Here is an 8,424-nt window from a genome sequence, read left to right on the forward strand (position 1 = left end):
GGTCCAAGAATATCTTGAGACAGAATTGATACAGGAACAAATTGACAACTCGGAGTTGAGCCATTTGATCGATCGAGAAGTTGTAGGGTGGTGTGCAGCAATGAACACAACAAAATTGACAGATGAGGAACTAACAGAGGCCATCATGGAGTTTTGCAGAAATCCCGAGTCAGCTAGATCAAGGGGATCAGCCCATGTGGCTAGTCTGGAGAATTCTCCTGAGTCTGGGAAGGAAACATTACCTGATATTGTAGAAAAAAATCCCTTGCCCCAAGAAACAAATAACACAAGGAAGGAACTGAAGAAACTCCCACCAGGCCTCAAGTATGCTTACTTGGAGGAGGATGAGGCATTCCCAGTGATAGTCAACAGTAACTTGACTGGGGAGTAGGAGAAGGAATTGTTGGAAGTGATCAGGCAGAACAAGAAAGCAATAGGGTGGACCCTTTCTAATTTAGTAGGAATCAGTCCTGATCTCTGCATGCACCACATCCGTTTAGAAGAAGGTGTGAAGGCTCACCGAGACGCACAACGGAAACTGAATTCGAACATGCGAGAGGAAGTTCTGAAGGAGGTGTTGAAATTGCTCTCTCTAGGGATCATCTACTCCATTCCGGACAGTGAGTGGGTCAGTCCTGTCCATATGGTGCCCAAAAAGTCTGGAATGAGGTCACTAGGTTGGTGACGGGGTGGAGGATGTGCATCGACTACAGGAAGCTGAATGAGGTCACAAAGAAGGACCACTTCCCCCTATCCTTCATTGATCAGATGTTAGAAAGATTGGTTGGCAAACAGTATTTTTGCTTCCTTGATGGCTACAGTGGCTATTTCCAGATCTACGTTAACCCAGAGGACCAAGGGAAAACCACGTTCACGTGCCCTTTTGGTACGTATGCATACCGAAGAATGCCGTTTGGATTGTGTAACGCACCAGGAACGTTCCAGCGGTGTATGATGAGTATCTTTTCGGATTTGCTTGAAGTATGCATTGAGATATTCATGGATGATTTTACCGTATACGGGAATTCGTTTGACACTTGTTTGGCCAGCCTTGACCTAGTGTTAAAAAGATGCCAGGAGAAGCACCTAGTTTTGAACTTCGAAAAATGCCACTTCATAGTGACTGAAGGTATTGTCCTGGGTCACGTGGTTTCTGAAAGAGGAATACCGGTGGCCAAGGCAAAGGTCGATGTGATATCAAAGTTACCTTACCCCACGAACCAAAAAGAAGTTAGAGGTTTCCTGGGTCACGCAGGATTTTATAGGAGGTTTATCAAGGATTTCGCGAAGATCGCGCAACCGCTCACTCATTTGTTGCACAACGATGTGAAATTCGTCTTTGACGAAGGATGCAAGAAGGCATTTCAGTTGCTCAAGGACAGACTCGTGTCAGCACCAATAATCAGGGCGCCAGACTGGAATCACCCCTTTGAGATAATGTGCGACGCGAGTGATTTCGCTGTGGGAGCTGTCCTAGGGCAGAAGATAGATGGAAGAAGTTATGTGATTTTCTATGCATCTTAGACTCTTAATCAAGCTCAGAAAAACTATGATACCACGGAGAAGGAAATGTTGGTTGTCGTCTACTCGTTCGAAAAATTCCGACCTTATCTTCTTGGGTCAAGGGTTATAGTGTTCACAGATCACGCAACAATAAAGTACTTACTGGCTAAGAAAGAGTCTAAGCCGAGGTTAATCCGTTGGGTGTTGCTTTTGCAGGAGTTTGATTGGGAAGTGAGAGACAAAAGAGGAACGGAGAATAGAGTAGCCGATCACTTGAGCAGAATTCATCAAGGGGAAACGGAAGAGGCCATACCCGATGCTTTTCCTGAAGAGCATTTGTATTATCTATTTCCTAGACGGATCAGTTGGGAGGCAGTTTTGGCATTAACCGGTCTAGGAGAATCCGACAAGGGGAAGCGAACACTTAACGCAGAACCATGGTTTGCTGACTTAGCGAATTGCTTGGTTACGGGAGAGGTGCCAAGTTCAGACGATGTTTCTCGGGCCCAGAAGATGAAAATTAAAAGCGAAGCCAAATATTACTTTTGGGACGATCCTTACTTATGGAAGATGTGTTCGGATCAAGTGATTAGACGCTGCATTCCCGAATGGGAACAAAGAGATGTGTTAATTCATTGCCACACCTTGGCGTGTGGAGGTCACTTTGGACCAAGGAAGACAACAAGGAAAGTATTGGACAACGGTTTCTACTGGCCAACGCTTAACAAAGATGCCTTCGAGTTTTGTCAGTGTTGCGAGAGGTGCCAACAGACAGGAGGAATTTCAAGGAGGGACGAGATGCCCCAGGTCCCGGTGATTGTTTGTGAAATCTTCGACGAATGGGGGATGGACTTCATGGGACCATTTCCATCATCCTGTGGGAACACATATATATTGGTTGCAGTGGACTATGTGTCTAAATGGATGGAAGGTAAGGCCACCACAACATGTGAATCGAAAGAGGTGGCAAAATTTCTGAAGGCCAATATCTTCAACAGATACGGAGTTCCTCGAGCCATTGTCTCAGATCAAGGAACACATTTCTGTAATCGCACCATCGAGGCTTTGATGAAGAAATATGGTGTTCACCATAGGGTATCTACCCCGTACCACCCTCAGTCTAACGGCCAAGCAGAAATTTCTAATCGCGAGATCAAGGCAATATTGGAGAAGACAGTTAATCCGTCAAGGAAAGACTGGAGTAAGAGGCTCCGCGATGCATTATGGGCCTACAGAACTGCTTTCAAGACTCCTATCGGAATGTCGCCGTATAGGCTGGTGTTTGGCAAAATGTGCCACTTGCCCGTGGGTATCGAGCACAAGGCATACTGGGCAGTCAAGGAGATGAGTATGAAGCCTTCGGCTTGTGAGGAAGAAAGAAAGTTACAGTTACAAGAACTGGAGGAACTGAGGCTGGAGTCTTATGAGTCTGCCATGTGGTATAAGGAAATGACAAAATTATGGCATGACAAGAATCTCCGGGTCAAGGAACTCCATGTGGGACAGAAGGTGCTCCTCTTCCAATCCCGGCTCAAGCTGATGCCAGGGAAGTTGAAGTCTAAGTGGATCGGTCCATATACCATTGTCGGCCTCCGTGCAAATGGAGCAGTAGAGATCCAGGTAACTGCCTCTAACTCTATCCCTTTTCTTGTTAATGGTCACAGAGTGAAAGTCTATAGGGATAATTCTGAGCTGTGTGTAGTGGAGGAAGTGCCACTACGCACACTCTCTATTATCACCTAGTCAGACAAGGAGGTATTCTCGATGAATTCCTGGGTCAGGTAAATTGGTTGACATTTTAAACATATACACTGAACCAGGGAATCTCGGGAATACTCAAAAGGAGTGTGTAAATAGTTTAATTACGTTTTAAACATAGGAAAATCCAAAAAAATGTATATAAAATTTAAATCTTCCAAAAATATTTTCGAATCACCAGACTCCGTAGGAAAACATATGCCTTGTATTCTAACCTTGACCTAGGAGTCTGGCGTCTTCAATTTTTTTTTAAGTATAATGTCATGGTCAGGGAAATCAGCTAGGGAAGGAGAGCCTGGAGAAGGAACTCAAGGAGGGATGGAGATAATTTGAATTTCAAATTGGCCGATATTTATGGGAGGTGTACGGTTGCTTACATCACGCCTGCAACCGCACCATCTTTTCACCAGAAAAGGCTAACCGGCATTTCTCTCTCCAATAATCCCAATTGATGAAACTGCATTTTCTCTTCCTTCTCTCTACTTTGTTTCTCTCTCAAGAAACACAAACCCTAACCAATTTCGACCAAGTTTTCTTTTTGATTTCAGATTTACAGTGATGGATCTGACTCAGACCACCAGAAGTTCGCAGCCGGCGGTGTACGACGCGGTTTTGTTGGCAGAATTGACGCAAAAATTAGGTAGCATCGAGAAGGCGAAAGAAGTCTACGCTTTTTTCTCACCAGCCTGATGACATCCGCGGCGGCCATACCACCACCGACGATCCCAGCGGATTCGACGGCACAACCCGCAGTTCCCCACGAAGGAAGGCCTCAAGATTCAACCAGGGTACCGGACTCTGGTTCTCAACAAGCAGAAACCGCTTCACTGGAGGCGGACAAAGAAGATGCGACGAATGAACTGCCGGCTGACAGTGGGCGGAACAACGGTGAAACGGAGGTGGAGGCCGAACGACAAGGTAATGAAAACCCTAACTCTGAGGGTAAGAAAAAGGGGGAAACCCCTGTTCGAGAGGAGATTACTGAGGGGGAAACCCCTATTGTGGAGAGGATTGCTGAGGGGGAAACCCCTGTTCACGAAGAAGTTGCTGAGGGGGAATCCCCTGTTTTGGTAGAGTTTGCTGAGGGGGAAACCCCTGTTTTAAAGTTGATGGCTGAGGGGGAAACCCCTATGGATACTGGGGATGAAACCCCAAAGGATTTCAGGGGTGCGACCCCTGAACACATGGAGGAGGGGGCGACCCCGAGTGATGTCAGGGGGGAAACCCCTGTTTATATTGAGGGGGCGACCCCGATGGTGGATGATGTGGGGGAAACCTCGGAAAAGCTTGTGGAAGAAACGAACCTAGATACTACTGGAGTACCGGAGCCCGTTGAGGAAGGGCTAGATCTGATTGTGGACCTGGTGGACGACCAGGAAGAAGACGAACCCGGGTGGATGAGAGAGCAGAGAGGAGAAGGGCCAGGTGGAGTCTGCTTGACGAAGTGGATGCCTTGGTCTATTCCTAGAAGGAGGAGTTCCCTGCCCGAGGGACAAAAGCTGAAGTGGCAGAGTATCGTCGCCTGGCCAGGGAAAGGGCAAGGAAAGGAAAGGAAGCTGCGACCCAGTCAAAACGGTCAAGGAAAGCTCCCTCCGTCGAGGAGGTTGAGGAGACCCTTTCCCCAGTGACCGAAGTTCCCTCAGCCGATGAACAAGACAAGCCTACTCCTGGGTCCAATTCTGAACTTGGAGAATCTGAAGAGGAGTTTGTCCAAGGACGTCCGGAGGTGTGGCTGACTAAGGAACTGCTGGAGTCGATGAGGCATTTCGACGATCAGAAACGGGCCACAGTGTACAAAGAGAGATGCAGTGCTGGAAAGATGGCTAAGTCTGGCAAACAGTACAGCTCCGAGGAACTCATGACGATTGCCTATGATGAATATTTCCGCGCATGTATCTATGCAATCGGTTTTGAGTGGTTATTGAGGCACAGCCAGGAGAAGGTGCCGGTGGACTTAGCACGAGAGTTTTTCTCGACATTCCGATTAAAGAACACTTCTGACCTCGACGCGGACTCCATCACATTCAGGCTTTTTAATGAGGAACATGAAATGAGCATCCGAGAGTGGTCCTTGAGAATGAGGTTGTTTACCAAGGCTGAGGACGATGAAGGCATATGGAATGAGAGGATGGTTGGCGTACCGAAGAACACGCCAGGATTCAAAGTACAAGCAGCATGGGAACTAGTCACTCACTCCAAGGCAGGGGCGTTTAAGTCCAGTTACTCCAAAGCCTCTCACATCGACGACCGAATCCTCCGTTTTGCTCAGACGTTTATCAGCTACAACCTAATGGGAACTGCAAATTCAGCTCTGACAACAACCGACATTTATTTCACTTGGTGCATGGCAAAAGGCGTTAAGGTGCATCTGGGTTGCTGGCTGGCTCAAGCATGTCATCAGATGACAAGCAACCCTGCTCGACATATGTATACCTGCCATCTCCTAGGCGCCTACCTCCAACGGAATATTGAAATGAAGATAGCCAAAACCGCTCCCTTGGTCGTGATGTGCGAACCCCTGGAAACTTTCAGTGTTGAGTACTTTTTCAACAAGGGGTTACTCCAAGCTCACGGCAAACAAACTTTCTTCTACACGGTAAGAGACAAGGTGAAAGCGGAGTCTGAGGAGACTGCGGAGGCTATGCCGAGTGAAGAGGTCGAGGAGCTGAGGAAGGATGTCCAGGAGGTGAAGAAAGAAATGCAAGTGATGAGGAAAGAAATGGTGAGAGAACTTGGTGGGATAAGGAAAGAGCTGAGCGGGAGCCGTGAAGAGGTGAAGACCCTGCAGGGAAACATTGCGGACCTGGCGGTGAAGTCCGCCAAGCAGAACGAGCGGATGACGGAGGCTGTGGAGCTTGTAATGAAGATGTTGAAATGGTTGGAGAAGACACTCCCCTTGACCCAGTCGAAGGTAACTCCTGGGTCCAGCAGCGAGGTCAAGCAACCAGGCCAGAGCAGTCCCTCCGTCCAGCGACCACCGCACCCGCTCAAGCAAATGGTTACCCTATCCGCGTCCAAGCCAGTGTTAATCCCATCCAAATCGAAGTCCATGATGTTAAAGAAACCAGAGTCTGATCAACCAGAGCAAGAGAAGGGAGGAGAGGAGCCGGAGATGCCGGCGAAAAATAAAGTGAAGATGACTGATAAGGCTAATTTCATGCATTGGTTATGTAGTGAAAAACATCACATTTCTGCTGGATCTAACAAGTTTTGTTAAGCCAGGTGTGTGTGTAGCGCTAGATCCAGGAGATGCTGGAGGAGGATATCTAGCGAGGAGCAGGAACGGAATCACGAGGAAAAGCTAGAGGAAGGAAGCCAAAAGCTGAGGGCAATCAAGTCAATCAATACCTCGCTGGGCCCCACCTCGAAGCTTATAAATAAAGGAGTGCGCAACAAGAATGGCAGATCGGTTACACTCCACACACAGTCACGCTCTTAGCACACACACTAGGGATATGGGAAATTTGGGGTGGTTTTCGTTTTCAGGAGTCTCGTATCAGTGCATCACCGTCCCTTGAGGGCGAAGAAACAATTGTTCTTTTAAAATTTCTGTTTGGTACTCAGTTCAGTCTCGAACTTCACGTTTGGAAGTCGAGCTTGTTGTTTTGTTGCTGAATCAGTTTATCCGTTCTATTTACATTTGATTTGCTTTGATGAAGTTAGATTTCGTGTTGATTATTATGATGCTTGCTATTTTGGTTTGTTTATTTGAGATGTTCTCTTGAATTTGTTGCTGAATATTTTAGGAGATTCGAGAATCGTGGTATTGAAGTTGTGTTCGGTTGGATTTTTGTTCTGATGCTTGGATCCGGAGTGGATTTAGCATCCGAAGTGTGGATCTGAACAGGGGAGGTGAAATTTGTGCATGAGATTATGGGGATTTTGTTCTGCTTGGTTTGCTTCGTCTAGTAGTGTGATTTCCGTCGTTGTTTCGTTTACCGTTAAAATTATGTTTCCAATCTACATCTGAGTTTGTTTTTCTTGATCTCTGCATTTATTTGTGTTCGTTGAAGAAGATGAAGTCATTTTCAGTTGATGCTTTAGTTAGTTAGGCTGCAGATTCGATTCTGTCCGTACTTACCTTTTTCAGAGTTTGGTCCCCACTTGTTTTAATCTCCTTGGTCTAGAGATGTTCGTAGAAGTCCCAGATCTAGTAGTTGATTTGATTTAGTTCTTATACATAATTCATTTTTTGCCTAGATCTAGCAGTTAGCATAGCATACTTTATTTCCAAATTCACTTAGTTAAATTCCTCAACCCAAAATATGCGTGGCAGCAGCCAACCCAAAAATAGTTTCCAAATCTCTATGCATGTACTATACGAGTCCATCTCTGTGGGATCGATCCCTACTTCCCTGTGCTAGTTTAGTATCTGTGGTTGAGGGTTTTGAAGGTTTGCTTGCGTACCAACGACCAGACTTCCAGTCTTGTGAGTCTCTAGACCTTGTGATCTAGTTGATTTACTGGATCTAGGAAGTGTGTAATTAGAAATTGATAGGATACAGCAAGCAAGAAATCAACTCTTCAAATGGCGCCGTTGCCGGGGATGGATGGCGTAGTTTGTTTATGTGTTTAGAGATTTGGTGTAAATAGTTTTAATCTTTTGAATTTCGCTTTTGGCAGTTTATGAGCAAGGGCTCAAGGTCAGGAATCTGGAGCAACCCATCTTGGTCAAGGAACGTGCAGTTGAAGTGGCAAGTTAAGGAATCAACATCCGCCATAACTACCAGATCGGGGTTGTCAACTGTAGATCCATTTCCGTTTGAATCAGGGAGTGAAGAAGAGTGGAATTCATCGGGGAAAGAGGATTCACGGTCGTCGTCAGAAACTGAGCATTCGGAAAGGGAGGAAGAGGAGTCTGTAATGGCAAACTTAGTGGACCTAGACCCAGAGATTGGTTCGCTAACTGCACATCTCGACGGAGAGCCAGCTCATGCCATAGTGTCAAATCAACGTCAGCGGTCTATTGAGATCAAGACGAATGTGCTGGGCGTTTTACCTACATTCTCTGGACGGAGGAATGAGTGTCCTTATGAGTTTTTGAACGAGTTTAGTAAGCTATGTAGCATCCAGAAAAGGCCTAACGAAACTACCGAGGAGGACTATCGCCTGCGAGCGATTCCATTTGCATTGAAAGGAGAGGCAAACACTTGGTTGCTGAGG

Source organism: Salvia hispanica, chromosome 5 (genome assembly GCF_029641045.1).
Source record: "Salvia hispanica isolate PSC_SH4W2 chromosome 5, Shi_PSC_v1, whole genome shotgun sequence".
NCBI classification, from domain to species: domain Eukaryota; kingdom Viridiplantae; phylum Streptophyta; class Magnoliopsida; order Lamiales; family Lamiaceae; genus Salvia; species Salvia hispanica.